The sequence below is a fragment of the Pleurodeles waltl genome, chromosome 8 (assembly GCF_031143425.1).
Source record: "Pleurodeles waltl isolate 20211129_DDA chromosome 8, aPleWal1.hap1.20221129, whole genome shotgun sequence".
NCBI classification, from domain to species: Eukaryota; Metazoa; Chordata; class Amphibia; order Caudata; family Salamandridae; genus Pleurodeles; species Pleurodeles waltl.
The window spans coordinates 509,103,481-509,125,334 of NC_090447.1; the positions used below are offsets into that span (position 1 = coordinate 509,103,481).

Here is a 21,854-nt window from a genome sequence, read left to right on the forward strand (position 1 = left end):
AAACCTATTGTGATCCAAAACTTAGAGTGGCCATTTGGCCACCATGTTGCTTACCACTAGTTTCCTCACGTGTTTATCTTGCTTGCTTGCATTTTCTTTGAGGGCTTTCCTTCCTCATGTTGTGTTTAGCCCTCCTTTGGGTATAGCTTCTTTACCATCCTTTTGATTGCATGACTACTTCTGACATTTAAGGGACTACTTTTTTATTTTTCTTTCAGCACTCCGCGAGAGTGCACATGTTTTCTTAGCCTCTCTCTCTCTCTCGTGTGCTGCTTCTCCCCTCAAATATCCTAGACCGCCTGGAATGCTCCTTGTTGCTCACTCCTCCCCCAACCCCAGGTCTGCTGTTGTTTCCAAAGCCCAGTATTTTTTAGCTTTTCGTTATTTTTATCCCCCCCACTTCACCTCAGGGTCCTCTGTTACTCCTCTCCAGATGATCCCCCCCAGAGTGTTGATATCTCCCTTACGCTGTTATACCACTCACTCTATTGTTGCTCCACCACCCCTCCAGACCTGATGCCTTAAAGTTTTTTTATTTTTATTTTTTACATTTTTGTATTCATTAGAGAACCTGGCAGCTGGCACTTTCTGATGGGCAGCTGTTTTTAAACAGTGCTTTCTCAAACTTATACATTTACCATCTTGCAACCATATATAAACAATAAAATTGTGGCTGGGTCATGCCTTAAGCAAACCCAGGCATGGTGACGTATGGGCATCATCCTGTTAGGCCACCTCAGTTGAATCCTGCATATGGGCCGTCATGCCTTATTTAATTTTTTTTTTTGTTTGTTTGTTTTTTTTGCTTATGTTGCAGTTCATCTGCAAAAACTCTGGTAAAGGCAGTAGGTTGAAAATGAGGGACCTTTTGGCTTTTCCAATGCTTGTTTCTTAAAGCCAATGCTGTGCATCAGCAAAAGTCATTTGCAAAGCGAGAAGGCAAGGCCTGTTGTCTTTCCCAATGATTATTTTGGGTTAGTACTGTAGTTTGGGTTTGAGAACAGGAAAGACTCCTCTAGCAGTGGGTTTATCTTGATTTTCATTGCTGTTTTGTTTTCATTGAAGAGAATGTTTTCCATGGAAGGGTCTCCTGTTCCCGCAGGCCTGCTTCGGTGAAGGCAGCGTTAGCAGTGACAGATGGAGCAGGTGACTGCTGAAGGGTTATCGTTGAATCCCAGTAAGTCAAACCACACTGCTTTAGTTTATAAAAATAAAGGCCCTAGTTACTCGCTGTCACTTCCCTTACTGGCAGTCTCTGAATGCCTAGTTGTATCACCACAACAGTCTTGTATATGGTCCTAGCTTCAATAGGAAGCCAGCGAAGATTGATCAGCATAGGTGTGGTATGGTCATTTCTATTGGCCCTGTAGACAAAACGTGCAGCTGAGTGGAGGATGGATTTTAAAAGAGAGAGGTGGGTCTTTGGGATGCCTGCAAGAGAGAATTACAGTAGTCCAGTCTGGAGAGTACCACATTACCATTCATTCCCTCAGATGGATAATGCATCTGCAAAGCTAATAACATTATTTGTATGATATCTTTGACGTCTGAGACGACTAAACATGGATTCCTTCTGTGTGATTGAGCATTTCCAGGTCCACAGCCAATAGCTGCGTGATTATGTAATTTCAAGGACTAGTAATACTGTGTCCATTTGCACAGTTCCGGCACATCATCTTCGGGGTTAGAGTTCACTGCCTTGCCTGGACAGGCCCAGTATCTCAATCATCTGTGTGAGTGCTAAGCCTTGAGCGCTTTTGTGTTCTCTCTGCAGCCTGTCATCTGTAGTCTGGGTTATGTGGCAATTAATGTAAATTCATAATTGCACAGAAAATACCACAGTTCTAGATTTACATAAATCCAGTGCCACTGACTGAGTCCAATTCAAGCAGCTGCCTTACAGCATTGTCATAAATGGGTACAAGTGGGCACCAGATTGTAACAAATTACCTCAATACCGGAAAGCAAGTGCATCATCGCCAAAATATAGTCTTGCTTGAAGCTATAAAAATCATTGCTTTGGCCTCACCATCTATGTGGGTCACCCACAGTATTTTTCAAGCAAAGCCCTCTGATGCTGCAATCTAAAATCCGACTGTATGTACCTTGTCGAGCTTTCAGGTTGGAAGAAGCCTTCCTGTTGGGCATCCCGCACAGTTTGCGTTCGTGCATGAGTGGCAAGGCCTTTCCTTACCTTGCCCCAAAGCTATGGAATTCACTCCCCATATCTCACTTCTTCCGAAGTTAGGTTTTTTAGACCTGTGCGAAATTTCAAGTGACTGACTTTTTCAGTGAGTTGTTTTGTTCCAGGCTAACACCAGGAAACCCTTTCTAGGTAACCTCCGCGCTTTACATAACCCCCATGACGAGCTGAATCCAAGGGCCTCATGGTTCGTTCTCCTGAGTGTGGTGGCCATTTCGATTTTATCTAGAGGGTTGGTCTTCAGTAATGTATCTTTGAATGAGACCATTGACTTGAATGATTATTTGAAGTAAAAGTCATAATACCTGTATTTAAATCAGCCGTCACCCAACCTCGGCACGCGCCTGTCATTGGAATTGAATTTTACTTCCATGAACATATTCATGTGGTCTCTGTCCAGGCAGTGTTTGTAGAAGGATGGACCAGCTAATCCCCAACCAGTCTGCCCTGCTGCCTGCTTTTGAAAGCTTTGAAATGTGCTGGCCTGTGTTAAAGAACTTTTTTATTCTGCCCTGCAGTCTTAGCTGTACTTTTATGTCACTTGGCTTTGATTTGATCTTAATCCTTTGCGGAGAGCTCTGTAGGGAGATGTTACCACAAGTGTGAATCACTGGTTTTGGGAATCCGATGGCTCAAGAGTCGGAATCCGCTGGAATGTTAGGGGGACAAACCAACAAGCTGAGTTTCTAGTTTCTAGTTTTAGTGACTGGTTAATGATTTGCAGATGTGCTGGAGCGAAGAGGCTTGTGTCAGTGCTACAGTTTCCTGCTGAGGCGTGCCCTGTGGCGTCTCCGCTTTTCCTTGCTTGCTCTGCTCCGTTTGGAGATGAAAAGCTAGGGAGGGGGCATGTTCTCTGGCACGTGCCTTGAGTGTAGTGAGAGATACCAGCACTATCCGAGAGTAGATCTCAGAGGAGCGCACGCTGTTAGCTGTTGTCAGTCTGTACAAAAAGAGAATCAGTTTGTTTCAAATAATGCACTAAGTGGCCATGCTTGGCGCACTGCCCCTTCAACTTGAGTCTGTGTCTGCAAGTATTGGGGAGGAGATGTCTCCCACCTCAGTGCTGTTCCATGGAGGTATGTCCCATCCTTGGTCTCCTGCTTTCACGTCTGGAATCAACTTCATCCTACACACAAGCCCACCTTACTCCAAAAGAGGCCCAGCCCTGCGAGGTCACCCCTTAAAAGGACCTCCTGGCCTCACTCCTCCCTCCTCACACCTTTAGGGGCCATAAACAGGGGGTGGACCACCCTCCCTAAGTACGGAGGCCCCTCCTGGCCATTTGTCCCTCTAACAGGGGAGCGACGCTAAGAAGCTGTCCCCCTTATTGTCGCCCTACGTGCGACGTGGCCAGCCACAATTCTGCGCTGTAGCGTGAGGCAGCACGCCCTGGTGCGATCACTGGCTTGTAGGCACTAACTTGTGCCTGCACTGTGAAGTGTGCATTAGTGAAATGCAGACCGTTTGATGCCACTGATCTGCCTTTCACTGGAGGCGTCTGTTTTGGGGGGAGGAGGGGCTGAGACCCCCCTGCAGACAAGTGCAGTGAGTTACTACACCCACCAACACGGTGCGGTATCGGGGAGCCCTTGAGAACCTGTGCCCCTTCAAAAGAGGTGAACCCAGGGGTGGGCGGGCACTGAATATGCACCACCTCTAAGAAGTACACACTCGGTGCACCTCCTGGTGGCCTCTTGGCATCTGCGCTCGCGTCTATAATAAGGCACAGAGGCAATGTGTTCCCTTTATTTGAATGAGGATAAACTCCCATGAAGAAGTCCCTTCATAATAGTGCCAGTGTGATCTGTATAGTAGAAGGGGGCACACGAGCATCTGCATTTCTTTTTACAATGCCAAAGTAACCTGTGTGCGCGCGAACGGAGATGCAAATGCTCCTTGCATCCTGGGACGTTTTCTGTAGTGCGTCCCCTGGGCCGAATTACAAATCTGGGTCATAGTCACTAGTGCAGCCGTGGTGCACTCTTAACTAGGTGTGCCTTCTTATTCTAAAAACAGTGCTGTCCCCAGCGCAGGAGATAGCCTGGAAGTTCACGCCTGCGCTAACAACCGCGTGTTATTGAAAGACAGGGCTGGGATTTGAGTATGCAGCTCTGCCTTTCACTAAAGGCGGATATGGCTCTCACTGCAAGCCGTTGCAGTACTTTACTGACCCACCACAGGAGGATACTTGGAAGGCCCCTGGAATCCCCATGCCGCGCACAGATGAACCTCAACTTCTTATGTGGCCCACAGTTGGTGTGCGGTCGAATGACTTCTTTGCCATTGCACCGCTGACCATGCTGGTCAAAAATCCTATTATAAAAGAGGCTGAATTAGCATCTATAGCCCGTTTTATGACGTGAGAGTGCCACATTGTGCGAAATAAGATCCAAAAGCGCCTTGCTCCCCCAGGACACTATCTGTAATAGGGCCGCAGGCGTGACGTCTTTTTTTTTTTGTTGAAACTTTCCAGGCACAAATTCATTCCTTATTGAGGCTTGTGTACACTCATGCTTAGTGTGGTTCAGGAATTTCAACAGGATCTCGCCCCTCGAGTCTACCCTTTTTCATGAGAAATGCGTTTACATATACTGTGTCAATAGGCCCGTTAACCTATTTAACTGGTCAGCAGTAACTTGTGAGTCTTGACATCTCTTGAAAACCGAAGCATAGACACGCTCCTCGCGATGTGTCTTTCGTGTAGGTGTCCTTACAACACTGTACGCCAGCCCTGGGGGCACTGATTTGGAAGTGTTGTAGCAGAAAACCTACAACCCTCAGTTACAAGAGGAAGCGTTGGTAAAACCAGTAGGTCATGCCTTTAGCATGCTGCTCAGTGGTTACAATATATTTTATTTTTTTACATTTTTTTTAATGAAAAGAAAAGAACCTAAATGTGGCAGCCATATGCTAGTAATAAACATGCTCACTTTAAATAAATCTGGTCACTGACGTTGCTGAGTTACATAAAAAAAAACATCATTTGCACTATGTGCTTAACCATTATTTTTTATGAAGGCTTCAAGACGAAATCATGGCTCAGAAACACAGTGTCACTTAAACAGTTTAAAACAACAACTTTTTTTTTTTAAAAAAGGACATTTCCATCCAGCTGGGCTTCTGAAGTACAAGCAAAAAAATTAAACCATTAAATCTTAAAAATAATATGTAACAATAACATTTAAAAAAATGAGCTTTGTCACTAAAGAGAAAGGAACTATATTTAAGCGTATGTGAACAATATGCCCAAACCTTGCGCAGTCAAGTGGTCTGACCCATTATTCCATGCTGGAAGTCGGAAGTAATGTATGAATGGCACTTCATCAAAACAGTGAATGAAGCCTGCTGACCAAAAGTCCCCTCAGTGTGTGTGTTTCAGGATTTATTTATTTATTTTAACAAGAGTAGTCTGATGAGACATCTTAAGCTGTGTCAAAGATTAGACTTAATAAAAGTAGAATGGAAAGCAGCTGATTCTCTGATACACCCTGATGTAAAGCAGGATTGATGGGACTTTGTGCTTTTCCCCCCTCCCACCCCCTTTCTGCATTGCTAAATTTAGTATACGGTGTGGTGCTCAACTCTTTGGCACAATAAATTAAGGACAGCAAGAGTCATTCATTTGAATGATGTAATCTTGCCTCGTTCTGCCTCCTGTCTAGACAACATTCGGAATTGTTGAATGAGTCACGTTGTTTATCATGTGGAATTTATGTTTTGCTTTGTAAAGCGTGAAGTCGACCTGACAGGCGTCAGGGCGCTGCACACTGCACAGAACCGATTGAGCAAACAAGTAGGTGAAACAGTTTAGTGAAGTGTTTCCCATTAAGGCAATTTTTGATATTAACATTACCTTCAGTGGGATGGAAAGGTTGAAAACGTGAGTTAGAAAGTCAAAACATGATCTGATTTACTTGTGTTCTCTCTACATAGTTAATGAACACATAGTGTAGTGTCTTGCAAGCTTTACAATGGAACCCTTTTGGCTCCAAACAGGCTCCGTAGCAGTGTGACGTAATTGCTTGAGTGGAATGTAATGAAAGCTTAGTTTAGAATGTTGGAGGTCACGGGTACATGCAAAAGAAAAAATACTTTTAATTTACAGCTCCGTGTGTGGCGTATTCATTGGTGGGTACCTAGGCTGGGGAGGACGCTATAACTGGCAACAAGATAGGGGATAAGTAACCCGAAGAAAGATTGTGCTCTTCCAGAGAGTTTCCCGTGGTCCAAGCAGACTGCACATGCGTGCCATGTGTGTCGCTGTTGAAGTACGGAATCAACGCTTCATGCATGTAGAGTCAAAGCGCTACATAAGCCTATGTAGAGCATTTGAAGATCAGCAAAGCTTTATGGAGAAGTCTACGCATCATTGGTCAAGAAATTTAGAACATGGCCGTACAAAAAGGTACCGCGCTGCCACACAAGGCAAAGTTATACATAATACGGAGCATTAAGACTCAAGATGGATACAACCAGGCTTACAAAGCCCAGTCAAAGATAATCATAACTTGCATACTAACACTGTGAACAGAAACGCTGCAAGGCAGAGATCAACCAGTTGTGAAAAGAACGGCTAAAAAGAAAATCCATCAAGTACATAAAAGGGTCATCTGTTTACCAGAACCAATTAAACAGAGTCCTCATACCGTGGCTGATGGTGGCTCCAAGAGAAGTGCCTGGGTTGTGTTTACAAAGCTGGCCATACCTGCAGTGGCAAGAAGTTTGACAGAAGGCCTTTCTGTCAATGGAGCCCATCAAGGACGACCCTGAGGCCTGCCCATATCTGGGCAAGGAGAGCCAGAGAGCGCTCCAGTCGCAGCATCACCTAATGCAATGAACTGTTACAGTGCTGCCGCCATCCTGAAACCACCACCACCTTTCGATACTGCCAAGAAGCTAAATATTGGTGCTAGATTGAGTACTTGGATAGAGACATTTGAAGATTTTATTGACGCACTTAAGAGATTGATAACAGAAAGATTATCAAATCTCAAAAATCTTGCTGGTGATGGTCAGAAAGAAAACATAAAGAAAATGCTGACAAGTGACAAATACTCATACCGTCAGATTAAGGAAGCGTTGACTTGCAAGTTCAAACTAATGCCAGACATTGATTACAAAAGTTATATTTTCAGTCAAAAACATCAGAGCGTTGGTGAAAATATCAATGAGTTTGTGGAGAAACTTGATGCACTCATCAAACACTAAGTGCAATGAATTTAATGACGAAGAAGCTATGCGTCTTAGTTATTGATAAATGCTTGTTAGAATCATTCAGATGGCAATTGCTGAGAGAAGCTCTTAGGCTGGGGTGAGTGTTTAATGGCTGCCAGAGCTGAAGAACGTGCTGAGAGACAAGTTGCTGACATGGAGGCCTGCGGTTCCCAGAATGAATCGGCCATCAGTGTGAAAAGCACGCCAAAGCAAAAGACTAAAGGACATAAAGTGATGTCTATGCATAAAAAGAAGTTGTGTTTTAGATGTTTATGTTAGTTTCCACATATATGTAAATGCTTTGCATTGGACATATATTTAAAGGCTATGGAAATGTGAACCATTGTGTGACTGTGTGTAAAGCTAAGGCAAAAGTAAGTGCAGTATGCACAGACAAAATGGCCACCGGAACTTTCAGAAGCAGTGCTCGACAAAGCCAAGCTGTGGCATCTGATGATGCAAATTGATGCTAAATGAAGTTGATCATCATCTAAATCGTCAAACAATTCTTCTGCCTCAACATCAAGTGAAAGTGAAGAAAATGATTTTGCACTGTCGATGTTTACCTCAGGGAAACGTGCGCAAGTTGGACTGGCTGCCTGTGAAGAAAAATGTCAGTCAAAGAAAAGACGACATGCCAAAACAACAAAATCATACAAACACTGTCCAAAGATTACATTGAAAACAAACGGTTGTTTGATACCTTTCATTATTGACAGTGGTGCATTGATAAACATAGTGCTTGAAGAGAAATACAATTAACCATCTCCATTACTACAGCTTACGCCCGTAAAGAGTCATTTGTAGCGACAGTGAAACACAGGAAAATGAAGGTACAAGCACCAATCCATGTACTTCAAAGTACAGCGTCAAACACCTATCTACTCCGTTTCAATACAGTTGCTGATATGGGAATGATTTCTGTGTATTACAACATGAATGTTCATCATGAAATAGTAAGTCAATTCTCTGTTGTTCCATGGTTTAGGAAAGCTTAAGACTATGAATGTAAAACTGCATATTAATGAGGATGTTCATCTTGTTGCTCAGAGACATAGACAAATTGGTTTTCATTTACAAGAAGCTGTTGAAAGAGAACTTCAATCATTACTTAAGCATCACATTAATGAGTATTCCACTGGTCCAACACCAAGGGTTTCCCCCATAGTAGTAGTACCCAAAAAGGACAGTGAAGGAACTGTACGCATCTTCGTTGACGTGCACCAGGCAAACAAGGCAATTAAGCAAGAATGACATCCAGGTCCACACATTGCTGACATGAAAATGCAATTAAATGGTGCAAAGGGCTTCTCTCGCCTTGATTTGAATAAAGGTTATCATCAGTTGGAACTCTAAGAAAATTGCAGGTACGTTACAACCTTTTCTACACATATTGGTTTCTTCCAATACAAAAGATGTAGGGCCTGATTTAGAGTTTGGAGGAGGTGGGGTACTGTGTCACAAGCGTGACAGATATCCTGTCTGCCGTATTAGAATTCCATTATAGCTTAGGGAACTTGTAATTGGTGGCGGGCTATCTGTCACATTTGTGACAGAGTAACCCCTACTCCAAACTCTAAATCCGGCACAGTTTTGGTGTGTCATCAGCTGCCAAACTGTTCCAAGACGTCATTCAAGATATCATACATATTGTAAATGCGTTCAGCTATAGCAATGACATATTCGATTTCAGAGCTACACAGAAGGAGCATGATGGAGCTCTTGCACAAGTATGTTGTTTGCTCAGTGATGCAGATTTGACTTTGAATACAGACAAGTGTGAGTTCAACAAGACAAACCTAAAATTACTTGGCCATATCTTTTCTGATGGGGGGGGGGGGGGGGTGGTATGAGAACTGGCCCTGCAAAAGTACGAGTTCTGTCAAATACTGATCTTCCACAGGTACATTCAGTTCTTGGCATGGCCAGTTACTGTTCGGGTACATGCAAGACTTTGCCACTGTTAGTGCTCCATTACTAGAGTTGATGAAAAAATATGCTTCTTTTCAATGGCACAACAGAGAGACGTTTTAAGAGAATCAAACTCGTCATTGAAAATGGCACTGAAATGGCATACTTCAATCTAAAGCTTCATACAGAGGTTGTTGTTGATGCTAGCCCAGTCCAGATAGGCGCAATCCTTGCACAGTGCAGTGGGTGCCCAAATGCTTGAAGGCATATAGTGGTCTAAGGTAATAGACATTTGATGCAAACAAAACGTGCTTACTCGCAGCCTGAGAAAGAAAGTTTAGCCATGGTACGTGCTTGTGACCATTTCCAAGTATTCTAGTACGGAAAACCTTTTACACTCGTAACTGATCATAAAGCTTTGCTGACCATCTTTGGCAATCTAGAAGCCAAGATGCCTCCTTACATTGAATGATGGCGATTGTGATTGCTAGAATATGATTATACAATTGTGCATGATCAAGGAAAAGATCAGAATCCTGCTGACTACTTTTCCAGAGTATCAAGTTAAAACTTCCCCATGAGGATTCACTTGTTGTGTTCACAAACTACAGACACTCACTCCACCTTATCACACATTTCAACACCACCTCTTCCACCTAGAACATAAGAACTTAGTACCACTAAAATATCAGATTGTGAGGAACTTCAATATCGTACAAGCCAAAATGCATACAATTTATTCTCGGATGGACAATCACAGGCTTTTTGGTCATCCAGCTATCAGTTGGTAAATTGTCCAACCTTATTTAGTTAAAAACATTGACAATAAACGGTGCAAACAATGAAAACAACATTAAAAAGCAATAAGTTAAATCTTGCATTAGGAGACACATATGAGACAATCCCCTCTGTCTTTATCTCTACTAATCTGTTGGGATCAGAATTCAAGATACGTGATGTTTCCAAATGGTCATCTATTGCATCCAGAGTCCATCAGGCCTAGTCTGAACATAGACCTCAACGCATTTCGGTGGTATGTCAGGATATAGACCACCTTCTTCAGGACAAAACTTAAAATTTCTCCCACAAGCATTCAAACAATCATATAAAACATTTTAAAAATGTTTAGGTCCTGTTGCATGTTACTGAAATTCAAATAGGACAAGATGAGTCCCAGTATGCAAAGGATTACAATTTCGGAGGGCTTGATGAAAATAAATTACTTGTCTGCTATCTCAGTTTCAAACAGTCAAAGTATTACCCCAAATAATGAGGCTTTTGTCCACTTTGATAATTTAAAATAACCTCTGGTCCAAAGTATAGCAGGTAAACATTGAAAACCTGTTTAGTCTTATTAGTAGGCTCACATAATTCCTTCTGCACAGTGTTATGGGCCTGAGCTTCCACATGCGTTTATTCAAACCAGTGGTTGGGTTTCAATCTTTACCTGCTACCACCACACTCAAACACTAACGTACAGCATATCCCTTTGTATATATTTATAATTTGATTATATGTATGTATCTAGATATGTGTATTTATTTGTACAAATATGTATAATTATGTTTTTTTGAAAATATACACATACTCTTTAGGACTGCTTCTGGATATATATATATATATATATATATATATATATATATATATGTGTATGTATATATATATATATATATATAATTCTGTGCTTAACATGTACCTAGGTCACTGCATGTTTTTCATATGTTATTTGAATAGATGTTTATGGATCTCTGTATTTATTTATCACAATATATAAATAGTATAATAACAATTTTCTCTACAAATGCTTCGCTTTCAATATTGAGGAAAATATAAAATTTAAAAAGAAAATTAGTTATAAAAATTCACTAATAAATTAGCTTAAAGTATAGCAACACTTGAAAGTCTGAGTTTATAAACTACTACTTTAAATCTCGATAAATTCTATTCCATATACATATATACCCTCTCTATGTACTTATGTATTTATCTATCCATTTATTACTTTACTCCTGTAGAAGAAGAAACCCTTAAACTTTATCCAATGCACTGCTCTATGTTTCACCATTTACCTCTCTCAGTACATCCTCTGCCTCCACTCTGACTCATCCTAAACCTCATTCTACTACTATGATCTCCAAAATAACCCTTCCTAGACTCTTCCTTCCTTGGATCACCCCACACCTCATTTTACTACTATGATCTTCCAAATTCTTTCCTCATATATCCCTCCTTTGACTCATCCCAAAACTCATTTCACTAGGATGATCTTCCTAAACCATTTCAAGAGACTCTTTCCTCCTCCATCTCCCCTTTTACTTGTCCAAAACCTCATCTTAATACTAGGATCTCCCAAATAACACTTTCTAGACTCTTCCCTCTTCTGTCCCTCCATTATCCCATTCAATCCAGCTAACACATACTGCTCAAATTAACTCATATTTCCCTATACTTATCCATAACTAATCCTTGTTGGGTTCCGGATCCGGATTACCATGCTGCTCACTAAAAAGAGCTTTGATGCCTCGTCAGGGTTAGTAAGCACTATATAAATAATATATATATATATATATTTATATATATATATATATACACAGATTTTTGTAAAAATTTAAATTTTTCATTTAACAGACGAGGCGTTGTATTGTCTTGCATGTTTTATGACTGAACACTTTTGGTTTAGAATGTTGGTGTTAACAGGTACACCCAGAAAAAAATACATGTAATTTACATCACGGTGTATGGCCTTGTCGTTGGCAGGTACCTAGATTTGGGAGGATGCTACACATAGGTACAAAAAATTTAACACTGGCAAGAAAGCTTTTCTATGATGAAAAAAAGAATAGCAAGAGTTGAGCTAATTTCTTTATGGCTAACAAGATGCAAACAGTATAGGCTCTGTTCAATGGCTTCTATTGTATTTGAATGTTATGTCTTGGCGGCTAGTGCTGTTGGGAGAGATTGAGGAGTACCCTTAATGACTTATTGAGAGAGATTGAGTAGTACCCTTAATGACTTATGGATATTGAGCTGGAAGGAATACTTCTGTCAGTGTGTTCTCATGCGTTTGTGAGGAATATCTGCTAGAAGCTTGTGGAGTTGGGCTCTACAAGATTGTAAAATGTTCTGTCTGATGTATTCTCTTGGAAATTAGTCTTCCTGTGAAACAAAGCATACATTACGTACCACTTAAATGAAACGGCTTTCAGTTAGTTCAGACATTGACTAAAGCCAGTTGATGGGTTACTAGCTCTTGTAAATAGATTACTGCCCCTAGAACATGAGGAACAGCACACTGGTGATCTGTTGTTAATCTGCAGCCTGCCCTTGTAACAGAACCATAGTTTATCTGCTTGGCATGCTAGGTGGTACTCGCAGACGGTAACGTGTTAGTTTCGTAGGGTGGTTTATATTTTAAGTAAATCTATTGATATTTCTCTACGTGAATATGGTTTGCCATTGTTTTTCTTATTAACTGCTATGTTTTAGTTCAAAATTTAAAGATTGTATTATGCAATCAACAGCGTTGTGTACTAGGCCTGAAATATGAAGCATTGTTTAAGTCAATCCCTTTATGAAAAACAAATGATCAGAGACAATAATCTGGTTTGTACAAATGATAGGGAAAATTGGATGCGTGCAATCGCTAATGTAGCCCAGGGCCGTATATGGCTCGGTTGTCCAAAAATGACCGTGGGGCCTGAATCCGTGTCTGGTTTTCATATTGGGCAGATAATACATTTTTACGTACGTAGAATTAAACTAAAGGGAACTATTTATATAGGCCTTGGTTATCCAGAAAATGTGGTATTGATCCGCCCTCAAAAGCTTTCACACTACCAGATATATGCACTAATGTTTCATCTGCTATGGAAGCAAGCCTGGCAGAGAAGAATGTTACTTCAGTAGAGGAAGTCCACAGGAAAGCATACGGGTCTTCTTTTGTGGTCTCTTAAAAATAAACCCAGATTCAGTGGCGGCTTCGACGACAATATGGACAAGAACAGTGGGAAGTGTTGAACCAATGTCCTTAGGTATGTCTTTAACACAAAGCATTCCATTTAAATCTAAGCTGTGTGCAGACCCCTCTAACTCAGGAGTGTTTATGGCTGCTTGTCAGTGCACCAATAAGTAAGTCCAGGGGACATGAATAGCAGCCACCGAAGCTGCTGTGTTATTGCTGTCCACACCATGAAACTCACACACAGATTGTTCTATTTTGAGGTGCACAATAACTGAAATTTAGAGAAAGTAGGTTCAAAGACAAGTGTATAATGTAGTAACACAGGTTTTCTTTAATGTTTTCAAGTACCTTTTTCTGACGAGCACCTTTCCATCAACCCACTGACTGTCCCATTGATCAGGGTGGAGGGGTATTGTTTCCCAGGTTGACGGTGGTCATTTGTGAAGCTAGCTCGACAGACATGGAACCATGTTGTGACTGCCACAGGGGTGGTTTTCCGTGGCGGCACCCTGCGTTCTTCAGATCTCTGCAAGAAGGAATGTTTGTTATTTTGGAAAAGCTCACCCCTTGTAGGTAACCCATTAGTTTTTCTATTCCCTTCAGTTAAGCGTAGCATCCTGGTCTTCTTTTGTTCTTTCAGGTAGATGAGTTACCAAACGGCTGCCAGCTTAACCATTAAGATATTCAAGGGTACTTCCCAGCACTGCTAATACAGCTTTGTTGAAATTTGAAGAAAGTACTCACCACCAGAAATGTGTTCTCCTTTGATTATCATTGGCACTATTTGTGGACACAGTTTGTAGTTGGAGTTTCTAAATGTACCCCAGGTTTGTAGATTCCTCTAAATGGAACTGAGAAAATAGGCAAGAGGTAGCATTTTGTTTAAAGTAATGTGAAAAAAGAGTGCGTGATTTCCCTAAAAATGAAATGGCATCCTGCAACAGTTTTTGTGCTTAGATCGCCCTCTTCCCAGCTTTCAGGAACAGACAGAGTTGTAAAAATTGTACTATTTTTGCTCTATCTACGTACTTCCAGGTTGTGGTAAAAACAGGTGTGAGAAGACTACTTTAATGAAAAGTAGACACAATTCAGACTTCAGCTAGTGGGCTAGTGGTCATAGGTGAAGGTCACTCATAGTTTTCCCAAATAAAAATAAATATTGAAATCAAAAACTAATGAAAGTAAGTAGGACACAGTAGAAACAGGTGACAATGTTTTCATGTATAGGTTTTGTCCTGATGGCCGATCTACCAAAGTAATAGACTGTAATATATTGTTAAATCTGTCTCACTCTTCCAGTAGCCGGGATAATAGTGTTCGTTTGTTGTCTAAAAATACGCAATACCCCAAGCTATCAATAGAGCTGCACCTTCTAATAAGTTTTCATCCTTTCCCCACCATTCGTCAGTTAATGAGGAGAAATCATGTGAATGAATAATGGGTATGAATGAAAGCTATACATTTTTTAAATGTTCCAAGAATCTAAGTTGAGGGATAGTGAATGTCTAAACTTGGGGTTACCATATTATCATGTGATTCAGAGGATGTTTTGCAAAATGTTTTCTTCCTTGCACAATGACTTACATTTGGCAGCCAACAATGGAGAGAAAAAGAAAGAAATCAAGAAACCAGTGAGAAGGTAAGAAAAGAAAAGAAGCCTGTGTCATGTTGAGAGGTAAGACTCAGTAACTCCTACCCTCTCACTGATTCTGGTCACCACCTGCCCGACTAGTTCTGTTAAACTTGTTAAGGCTGATGGGCTAGAACACCTGTTGCTCTAACACATTCCTGCCATAGCCCATTATTTATTGAAAATTAAACAAGCATAAGCAATGCCAATAGGTTTGGCTTTAAATGAATGTTATATGGTAATGTGAAGTATTACAAGCAAATAGCATGGGAATGGCTATTAATTTGTGCAGAAGCAACAAACTATGGAATAATATTAGTAAAGGTTAAGTGACAGTTGCACTGTCCAGCCAGACTTGAAACTCCATGTTGGTTAGTAACTACCCTCCTCGTATCTGAGCTTCTGCCAGAGAAAACAAGATCAGTTATCTGCTTATCTAAGACACTTTAATGCCATTGCAGTGTCATGTGTGTGCCACTGAAAGTTCAAGCTCAGGCAGCTCGATAAATTGTATTGTATTGTAATCGTATTTATATAGCGCTTACTACCCCTGACGAGGCGTCGAAGCGCTTTTCGATGAGTAGCACGCTACTCCGGTATCCAACAAGAATTAGTGATGGATTAGTATAATTTAATAAGGAGTACAGTTTTAGTATTATTATGAGTTAATTTGAGTTGCGGATATGAGAGTTTGTTAGTTAGATTGACTGGAGTAATGGAGGGGTGGAGGAGGAAAGAAATCCAGAAGTGTTAATTGGGAGTATATCCTTCATTTACTCAATCCAAAGGCTTGGGATGAATAAAAGGGGGACGGAGGGGAAAGAGGATGTGGAAGGGTTAGGGAGAGCATAGTAGCAGGGTGAGATGAATGCAGGAGAATTTAGTAGGGTTGTGTGGGAGGTCACAGAGGTAGAGTGAGGTTTGGTGAGTTAGATGTGGAGGTGGAGGGAATAGCTTAGGCAGAGGTATTTAGGAGATGAAAGTGGTCGAGGGGATTTGGGATGAGTCCGAGTGAGAATGGAGGATAGTTTGATAGAGACATGACGTAAGAGTGATGAGCAGATAAGTAAACAAAATGATCACAGTTGTGTGGACGGCAAGCTGCTTTCCAGTAGAAGCACACAACTTCTGCCCAATCAAAGCATTAATTCCTGGCTCCCAACATGTTGGCGCAACCAAAGGCCCTCTCCTTCTGATACATAATTTTCTGGGGAAAGCTGTGCTGTCACGCCAGACCGTAAAATCGAATACAACTTTGCAAGGGACGTATTGAAAGAATACACTTTTCAGGTTGTTGCACAAGTCTGGTTTGCTCTCATTGTAACGTGCAACCTTTTTGTGTGCTTTTATGTACATCAAACAGCGAGATGAAGCAAAGAAGTCTGCAAGCTGCTCATGCAAATCAAAGAATTCAGTGTACGTAAAGCCAAGATTGAGTCTCCTGCAAATTATTTCCCCCTACTTTCTGTTTATATTCAACATACAGAATGTAAGTGAACCAAACTACTCTGCATTAGTATGTGTGTGTGTGTGTGTGTGTGTATATATGTGCATATATATATATATATATATATATATATCTATATATATATATCAAATATGTAACTGGCTAAGTTATTTAGATTAGTTTAAAATATGTCATAGCAGTCAACCACAAGTGGCTCATTGACTCCTATTTGTCACTAATCTGCCTGAATTATATCACCGTGAAGGTGAGTTAAAATTATGACCCTAGGCAAAATGTTCTCTATATCCTAGGATTGACAGCATCATAAATATAGATTCAATACTTGTTTTTATTTGCATATTATGACCTGTCTGTGTAGGTGCTCAGATTGCTTAAAGTCATTTAACACGGAGTTCTAAGACTACCACCTCATAGTTATTACACAAGAACTTTGCATAATAACATTTTACCCTTCTCACACGTGGCCAGAGGGCGGATTACACAGACAAAAACAGTGTAAAGGGTGTAATGTGGCAAACATGTAAAGCTATAAACCGTTTTGCAGGAAAGGTCTTATGGTAAAATCTGATTCAAGCTTTTTGATTCGTCGGAGTGAGATAGGCGATGGGGATGGTGTTGAAGGAATTATTACGAAGAAAAGTGCATGAGAGTATCAAGCGATTAGAGTATAAAGCAAAACAATATTTCTCACGGTTAGAGTATTTTTGTATAGTGTCCCATGCATCATCCGGGGCATATTTTGCTTACTGTACAACCACTTCACATTCACGTCTTCTGGTGAAACTCTTGGTGGCAACTTACTCCAGTTTTGTCTAAAACAGGCCCACGGATGCTTCATACAAATTTCTAAAGTATGTTGCAGGGTAAAAGGCGAGCTGTAGAAGTTGCATGCTGTTTGTGAGTGCGCTAGCAGATACCACCTCCCCATGGTTCTTCATCATCCAACTCTACAGGGAACACTAGCCCGAGTGTATGTTGTGCTCCGTAGAAACCAAAACCAATTCATGTGCCATTACTGAAGTGGATTCTTCTTTCCAGTGCCTTGTTGTTGAACTACTGACAACAACCCCCCCCCGCACCCTCCTAAAAAAAAAACTTGCTAAGGCACACCAACATCTATACTGCTGCATGAACTATCTGTTCGTTAGGACATTGCACCAACAAGTAACAATTCAACTAATTGAAAAGTTTCCTGAGGTTTCAGTTTCCACCTTTATTGTATATTCTGATACATAAAGCCTTATTTATATCCAAGCCTGGTTTTTTTTTCACTGAAGAACCTTTTTGAGTTCATCGGTCAGATGTTCCCACTTTGCAAACTCTCTGATAGCTTTGGAGTTTGAAGAGAGAAACTGAACTACGCAGACCCACAGAGAAGGAAAAAAAGCTGGGTTAGAAACATTAAACACATTTCAATGCTAAGCCACCTTCCGTTGTTACTGTTGACCGACTTTCTCCTACCAATACACAATGTATGACGTTATCAATGACTTTAGTTCTCCTCCCCCTGAAATAAGAAAAAATATAGCAACATCCTGGATTGGTCTCTCAGGACCTAAACTGAGATGAAAATCTTACATATGTCTGAAAGAAAATTGTGACTAAACCTCATTGATAACAACCTCACCTGTCTACAAACTGCTGTGATGAACAATAAAGCTCCATACCTCAGAGACCAAATTAACTCTACGAAAAACAACAACAAAAAATGCCCTTATGAGTGACATAATTTGGAGCTTTGTCAGGCCATAAACAGTTGAGCAGTGCTTGAATTCATGATATTTTGACATTCTTGTAAGCAAGATTGCTTTCTACGCCACCCAGATAAATAAAGTTCACTTAATATTGCTAATGTGATGCGTCCGTCTTGAAGACAGGAAGCGGTCCAGCTCTCCTTGTCCTACACCGGAAGGAATAAGAAAAGTAAGGTTCCTCTTACTGTTTTTAAAAAAAAATCCTATGTGGTTTTCCCACACATCTTGCCTTGAAGCGTGTTCCAGCTCTGCTACTTCTTGTATGTCTACATACGTGGGTTAGCTTGTTACCAGTCCTTTTCCCCCCAGAAGATACTCTGGGATCACTTGGGGTCCTTTCTTGCATCCACAGTCGATCTATCTTTTGCAACGTCAAAACGTCCAATGATTCATTGTTATTAAATAATAATGCTATAAAAGGGCAAGAGACTTTATGATAATCAAGGACCTGGAGAAAGATGTTGTTCCATGGTTCTAGAGATAAAATTATGCTGTCAGAAGATCTTCATCTGGAAACTATACAGAGGGAGTTCTGGAGACAAACATACTTTGAAAACAACTGATTTAGTCAACCCTGAGTTGTCTGTGCTTGTGAAGCATGTTGGTGTTCTGATTTTACCGCCTTAATTTTGGAAAAATATCAGCTTATATTTCTAGTGTTTCATATGTGTATCCGAGTATTTTATAAATGTAAAGCATTTGAAGAAAATCACTGCTTTTTTTCCCGATGACATTCAAGCTGGTGTTCGTGTAACTTCAACATATATTTTCTTATTACTTTAATACTTCATAAAGATCAGACTAAAAGACTGCTTAGCTTCTGAAATGACTACGGAACTATTGTTTATAGCTTGCCCCGGGAAATGAGATCACCCCTTTGGTTTCTCACGCCAGAATTATGTAGGCTTTAAAGCATAGGAAGCTTTGAGTTTTAGCACGGTTTTGTTGGACGTTTCACAGTACCATATTGTACCCTAGTGTCCTAAACATGCCGAGGGTCCTGATCGACCTATTGGCTTTCGAATCACTTTTTCTCTGAGAAAGAGCACTTGAGTCAGTTTACATTCTTTCTTCTAGGCCGGGAGTTTGACCTGTGCGGATACATGAAATGTGCTGGGTCTGAGAACTGAGTACCAAGTAAGCTTTTACTGAGGGAAAGACGCGTGTCTTGCATTCCTGTGTTTTTCAAACAGTTCATCCCTTTTTTTCGTAGTTTTGACTTTCTAAAGGGAAACACGTACTCGTCCTAAAGTAGGTGCAGTAAAAAATGACAGGTATATCTATTATTGTTAGGATCGCATTTGCATACCACTTGGCTGTAGGTGGTTTGCTCAGTTTGTTTTGGTGCAAATCGGGACTTGCAAATGGTTACCTGGTGTGAATGGCGTAAGCCAGGACTTGCACTTGCTGCTACCTTGCCAGTTTGGTTTAGGTCTGAACTTGTAGGTTGGGTGCTTTGTTGTGGTGTTGGGATCACATAGGAAATGATGTGTGGTGGGGCCAGGGATGGGCACCTATCTGACACCTGAGATTTGTTGGTGCACCTATGCATTCTTGTGTCTTGAAGTGTGAAGAGGATTGTGTGTCTATGGTGGTTGTGCTTGAAGGTCAAACTGATGGTAGGAAAAGGCAGGATTTGTTGTTTTTCTGAATCAGTTTCTTTATGTGAGAAAGATAAAAAGGTTTGGCAGTCTGCATGGAGAAGGTAGTATCACCTCTGTCTTTTATCCTCTCATTTTTTTTGTTTTGATGGTTAATAACTGTTTCCAGCAGTACTAGGTCTTCGCTTCGGGTTAGTGGACACTCTGGCAACTGGTGCACTGTCCTGAAGGTCAGACAGATCTAAAGCTACAGCCAACACTTTTCGATCAAGTCTGCTTGTCCAGGGTGGATCCTGCTCTTGACATCCACTCTGCTGTCAACGCCCTCCATCTGAGGGCCCAACACAGTTCAAGTCATCAGGAATACTCTTCAGTACTTGTCTTGCCATCTACAAATGTTTGGAAGTTGTGTTATTATAATACTTACAGTACAAGCAAACCAAGACTACCCAGAATGCATATGCTTCAGATACCAAAAGCTATGACTGGAAAGTGTGTGATGTGAGGTGGTCACCCTCCCTCTGTCCCTTGGAAAGTAGGCTTTGTGTGGCCCTTTGAGGAGGGCTCCTACCTTCCGAGTGCTTAAAGATTAGAACTCTTTAGAGCACTGTTATTCTTAATTTTACAATACTAAATAAGAAATAACATGACTGTGCATTAGTTATAAATAAGGATTGGAAGAGGAGGACCCTACTTTAAGTGGTACAGATTATTTGCGACACCAGTAGTACTGGCAGGCGGTACATTTAGACAAGCGCTTTCTGATGTAGTAGTAAGAAAAGCACAAGATAACGTTGTTGAGCATTGCACTGTACAGTTAGTGAAGCATGGGTGTAAATTTACTCAGTAACTTTCTAAGTGGAAGTTTAGAGGGAGTAAAGCTTGCTCGCCTGGCACCTGCCTAACATTTTCAAACATCATGAATAACCCAGCCGCTCCAAATTTCCAAGTCCTGCGATTGAAATCGTAGCCACAAGATCACATCTCCTCCATGCATTACGGGTGATCCTTTTCCTTGGTCTGCAGTACGTTAGCTAACCCTTCAATGGATTGAAATGAGTCAAATATTAATGCCTACTGTCCCACTTAGAAGGAGATGCTACATTTGGAAATTGGATCTCTGGGAACCACGGCACAGAGTTCGAAGGCTCAGTCCGAAGACACACCAAAACAGCCCTGGTAGATTATAGTGAAACATGGACATATGCTGTACGAGAATGCTAGGGCAATTGTGATGCTGAAAGGGACTACAAATATAGTATTTTCCGTGGGTAGCCAGAAGTTTGCAATCTGTTCTGTACATTATCAATGTAGCAAATCTGTTGCTTCAGTACTGGAAACGTTGTATGATTTGTAAGGGGATTTTTGAATTGGTTTTGTTAAGATAGAGTTAACTGTCATTTGAGTTGATGGATTATTTTTAGCCTTGCAACTACTAAGTTTTTTCCGCAGTGTGATTGCAGGTATTCGTCAAATGAAGCTGCATAAAAACCAAAAGAAAATCACACCAAAATATTGCTATCAGAAAATGTGTGACAAATCAAAATAAAAAAGATGACTTATTTTGTATGTCCGTTCTAGGTTTCTAAATCAATAGAACATGAAGCTCAACGTATTTATTGTCATTACTCGTAGGAGACAATATAACCCTGTTGGGCAGTTGCCCCACCCCTTTAGTATTTTAGCTGCTGAGGCTTTTCCTGACACAGTGCTGAGTATTTTTTTTATGTTTGTGGCATTTAAAAAAATAATCCTTATTAACTTTTTTTCCCCACAAAAGATATCCAGCTCAGATTTGCAACCTTTTTTCCACGTCTTGTTGATTCTAAAAATAGCCAGTGTTTGTGGATTCCCCTGGAGAAAATCGAGAGAATAGCCATAATTTGTTTGTAAAACTGAAAAAAGTGTCTGCACAAAAATGTGTATTTGTTTTCTAAAATGGCATAAAAAAGGTTTTCTGTACTAAGACCATTATCTTCCAAGCTTTCAGGGACAAGCCAAGTTGTAAAACAAAACCACATTTCTCCACAGTTTTTTGCATTTTTCTAACTAGCAGTCTGTTTCCTATTTTTATGGGTTCAACCTACTTGCAGTTTTTGGTGGAAATAGGTG

The 21,854-nt window shown here is 40.8% G+C and overlaps 1 protein-coding gene across 2 annotated transcripts in view; it reads left to right on the forward strand.

Annotated features, from left to right (window-relative positions):
- Positions 1–21,854, forward strand: part of LIMS1 (LIM zinc finger domain containing 1) — a 253,547-nt gene that overhangs the window by 13,791 nt on the left and 217,902 nt on the right. Inside the window, exon 1 of one of the 2 annotated variants that reach the window (XM_069204476.1) lies at positions 16,386–16,408. The exons of the other annotated variant lie outside the window; for it this stretch is intronic. The gene's annotated coding sequence lies outside the window, so the exon portion shown is untranslated. Of the gene's footprint in view, positions 1–16,385; positions 16,409–21,854 lie in introns of those variants that run through there. 2 annotated transcript variants of the gene reach the window in all.